Source organism: Ziziphus jujuba, chromosome 6 (genome assembly GCF_031755915.1).
Source record: "Ziziphus jujuba cultivar Dongzao chromosome 6, ASM3175591v1".
Lineage (NCBI taxonomy): Eukaryota > Viridiplantae > Streptophyta > Magnoliopsida > Rosales > Rhamnaceae > Ziziphus > Ziziphus jujuba.
The window spans coordinates 20,818,170-20,823,041 of NC_083384.1; the positions used below are offsets into that span (position 1 = coordinate 20,818,170).

At 32.9% G+C, this 4,872-nt stretch overlaps 1 non-coding gene across 1 annotated transcript; it reads left to right on the forward strand.

The window, feature by feature from the left end:
* The first annotated feature begins 544 nt into the window (after positions 1-544).
* Positions 545-651, forward strand: LOC112489175 (small nucleolar RNA R71). The gene has a single exon (XR_003053453.2). It is a non-coding gene; the product is annotated as a small nucleolar RNA R71 (small nucleolar RNA).
* The last annotated feature ends 4,221 nt before the right edge of the window (positions 652-4,872 follow it).

Sequence of the window (4,872 nt, forward strand, 5' to 3'; positions counted from 1 at the left end):
TTGTTGTTTTTGAAACCCTCCACTTTGTCCTTGATTAGACCCTTGTTGGTTGTTGTTAGACCATGAAAAATTTGGGTGGTTCCTCCATCCTGGATTATATGTGTTAGAATATGGATTGTTTTGTTGCTTTTGGAAGTTCCCTACAAAATTAACATCATCCGAAGCAAAGGGATTTCCAACTTGGCAATCCACACTCTTATGATCATGAGCACCACATAAATCACAAAATAAAAAATTATTAGTAGATTGGATAGAATTCACCCCTATTTGACCAAATTGAGTGTTCAAGGTCTTCATGAATTGGGTTGCAAGTTGAGCTCCTAAGTTGTTAATATCAACGTCTTCCACGGCCTTTACTTGACTTCTTCCATTTAGTCTCCTCTCACTTGGATATTGGTAGTTATTATGGGCCATCTCTTCAATTAATTCAAATGCTTCTGATTGCCTCTTCTTCATTAAAGAACCTCCTGCAGCTGCATATACCAATTGTTTGTTACCATAATCTAGACCATTATAGAAAATCTGTACCTGTATCCATGTTGGAAAACCATGGTGTGGGCATCTTCTTAATAGTTCCTTGAAGCGCTCCCATGCATCATACAAAGTCTCTTGGTCCCATTGACAAAAATTGTTTATATCACTTTTCAATTTTGCGGTCTTTGATGGAGGAAAAAATTTGTCTAGGAATTTTGCCTCCATAGCATCCCATGTAGTGATAGTACCTGCAGGTAAAGAATTTAACCACACTTTTGCCTTGTCTCTAAGAGACCAAGGAAAAAGTCTTAATCGAAAAGCATCATCAGAAACACCATTTTGTTTAGACATATCACACAATTGAAGAAAACTAGAAATATGCATGTTTGGATCTTCATGAGGCAAACCACGAAATTGAACATTATTAAGCAAAGAAGTAGTAGATGCTTCAATTTTAAAATTGTTTGCTTCAATGGGTGGTCTCCTTATGCAAGACAAATCACCAACTTTCTTGTGAGCAGCATACTCGCATATGGGCAAATCATCTTCTCTTTGGTTGGCCATTGTACCTTCTTGAGTTCCTTGGTCTATACGTACCCAAGTACCCCTTATGGCTTGTTTTCTAGGTGCTGGTTTATTTTCTAAGTCAACTTCCTCCTTGAACTCTTGATCACCACTATGACTCATACACAACACCAAATTCCTAAAAAGAGAGCAAGGAAAATAAATTAGAAAGAAAATTAGAAAATTAAACAGGAAAAAAAAAATTATTAGAATTCTAATGTTGCTAACTAATCTAACAATTAAAATCAATTAGCAATAAAGAAAAACAAACTAACACTTAACTAAAAGATAAATGAAAATAACTCTAGGAAATAATGAACCAAACGAAAAGAATGCAAAAAATTAAACCCTTTTGTACAGGTATGCTTTTAAAGTAAACAATTATACCAAACTAAAATTTCAACTAAAAGTAAGCTAATCCTAATCTTATTCAACCAAACAAATAAAAAATAATAATAAAATCCCTAAGTATGCTAGACTAGTAACCTAAGCAACAATAAATTAAAAACACAATTTTGGTTTCAAGTACCACAAAATAAGTATTAAAAATTCAAAGCAAGTTGGCCAAACAAGCAAAGAATTAAAACCCTAGCATGCAACACTAAAACCAAAATTAAGAAAAAAAAATATAAAAATTTGAAATAAGAAAACAATGTTCAAAGTACTACTAAACCCAATCCGAATTAATATTAATGCCTTAATCCCCGGCAACGGCGCCAAAAACTTGATGTGTAAAATCAACTCGCAAGTGCACGAATCGTTTTCAAGTAATAAAGTGGAAAAATAGGGTTGTCGTACCCAAGGGATTAACTATTAAGTACCAAAGATAATTAGGTTTTGATAATATTTGAACTAAAATTTAAGATGGCAATTGAAAACTAAATAAACTAAATTAAACAAAAGCAATCAATTAAAATTAGATCAATTTCAAGTAAGAGAGAGAATTGAATAATTATGAATACTAGGGCATTTGATTTCACCACTAACTATTCCAATTTAATTACTTAAATATGTGAATTTAATTAACTAGTAATTTTGTTAACCACACTTAATCACAAAATTAATCAAAAGTAGTTTCCACTCACAATTGATAATATTCACATAACCTAATTTATTCTTTCCGGCCTATAAATTAAATCATGCAAATTCATCAAGCATAGATTAAACAAATAATATGGCATGAGACATAACTATTTCCAATCAATTATGCATTCATGTAAATCATTGGAGATCCATAATATTATCCTTTTCCAAGCTCAAATATTATTAAAATCATTCATTCCTTCCGGCCTATGAAAGCATTAAGTATACCAATGATTTATTAACAAAACATATTACTAATTAAATAAAACTCAACATATATTAAAATAATTAAACCTTCATAGTTAGGGCTACATCATAGCCCTAGCTATGAAAATTAGTTCATGGTAAAAATAATTTCAACATCCATAATTATTAAAAATAATAAGATTCACAATTAAAGAGAAAGGAAAAGAGAATAAAAACTATTGAAGAAATTCTCCTCCAAGAGCTCTCAAAGTCGTAGCCTTCTACTCCAAGCAAGCCCACGTCTCTCTGCCTCCTCCAAGCTCTCCAATTGATCTTCTAAAACTCTAAAACTTTAAAACCCTAGAACCCTTAAGAGAATCTTAGAAACTCCCAAAATTTGGTTTGTTTCTATTTAAGCCTCCTAAAAGCTTTTAAATAACTCTCTAAACTTGTATATCTTCCTTCAATGTGGTGGGGGCTATATATATAGGGCCTTGGGAATCTTTTTCTCTCTTTATTTTCAATGTGGGAGTCTTGGAAGATACCTTTTTTAAGCCATGAAGAGGGTTGGACGAATTTCATGTGTAAAAAGGAAACTGTATATTACTTGCTCTCTACTACTTTCCTTTTATCTAATTCCTCCTAAAAAAAATAGTTAATTAGTCTAATTTACCCTTAATGAAGCATGTGACATGACATGTGCCACATTAATGATAAATTAACCAATTATTGCCACTTGTTTTTATCTTGGCCCTCAAATTGCCATAATTCTCTCTTTTGATCAATGGTGGAGATTTAACTAGAATATTCCTTTTTATAAATTTCAAACTTTAAATGATGATAACTCTTTGCTCGCACCTTGAAATCTAAAAATAACGAGACATTTGAAATCCTCAGATTGTGATGATTCATATGACATCCACTTCCATCATGAAATTCCCGATAGAATCTTTATGGAATCTTCAAGGTATCTTTTTGGAATCTTTTTAATGCTTAGTTTGTTCGAGCTCAAATCTTGCTTCCCACCATAATTCGACCCAAGGAATCCATCTTTATGGTTGTTTTCTTAAAAGTCTTTCTCTTTCACCTAGATTAAGAAAAATACATAATTAAGTATCTTTCCATAACAAATTAACACAAACTAACAAATATTAAGCTATAAATATGGCATAAAATCATCAATATTTTAGACCTAACAGAAGGGTACCACACGTGTATCTAATGCACCAAGCAATTGGAAATCAACAACTAATATGTGGAGCACCAACAAAGCCAAACCAGATTTCAAAATAACTTCAAGGCCTAAAATAGAAACTAAGGCCAAAAGTTCTAAGCCACGCTAATCAAGTAAGTTTGATCTAACCCCTTCTCGTAATTGTGATATAATGTGTTTCAAGTGTCAAGACAGTGGACATATAGCTAGCTAATGTCCAAATCGAAGGACAATGGTCATACAAGAGAGTGGAGAAGTAGAGTCCAAGGAGGAGGATTCATGTGACAATACGTTGACATTTTTGGAAGATTGCAATGATTATGGAGACAAGGAAGAGCTGCCATATTATGAAAGATTGAATTTGTGGTGAGATGAGCATTGCCATTGTACAAAGATGAGGAAGATATATAATAGGAGAACATCTTTCACACAAGATGCGAAATTCAAGACAAGATATGTAGTGTGATAATTGATGGTGGTAGTTGTGCAAATGTTGCTAGTACTTTGCTTGTTGAAAATCTAAGCTTACCTACCTTTAAACATCTAGATCCCTATAGGTTACAATGGTTGAATGATAGTAGTGATACAAAGGTGACTAAACAAGTTAAGGTTACTTATATTATCAAGAAATACATTGATTAAGTTTTGTGTGATGTAGCTCCTATGGAGGCTGGAAATTTATTATTAGGTCATCCTTGGCAGTATGACAAGGATGCTTTGCATCATGGTCGAACTACAAAGTATGTGATGATGACATGATCAGGAGCACCCCAAGATGGAGTCCAGAGCCACTTCAAATTTCTACGGGACCAATAACCCGGGCAAGAGCAAAGAGGTTTAAAGAAGCATTAAATGGTTTAATCCAAGAGGTGTTCAGATCCCAAGGAAGCAAGTTTATTACTGAAGATGAACCAAAATTGGTCCATATGATTGGAACAGAGGATGCCAACATGAAAGAAAGCCTAACGCATGGAATCCAACAATATGGTGATGTGGCACGATTTGATGACATGGATGGTTACATGGCATCATATGGTGACATGGCACTTTTGCCACATGGTGGATGATATGCGCCTACATGGCATTGGCTGAATTTTTTAATTAGCAAATATTAGTTTTTATTTTATGTCTTGATTGGATTTTGGCATGTTGCTTATTTTATTTTTTCAATTTAGTTTTTTTAGGTTTTTAAATTACTTTCCTATTCTTATTAAGAAACTAGGAGATAAATTAGGTTTCCTAAACCTAACCAAATTAGGTTTCCTAAACCTAACTACATTAGGTTTCCTAAACCTAATTTTCATCCATAATTATTTTTAGCAAATTTAGGAAAGCTTTGTAATTTATTTTGC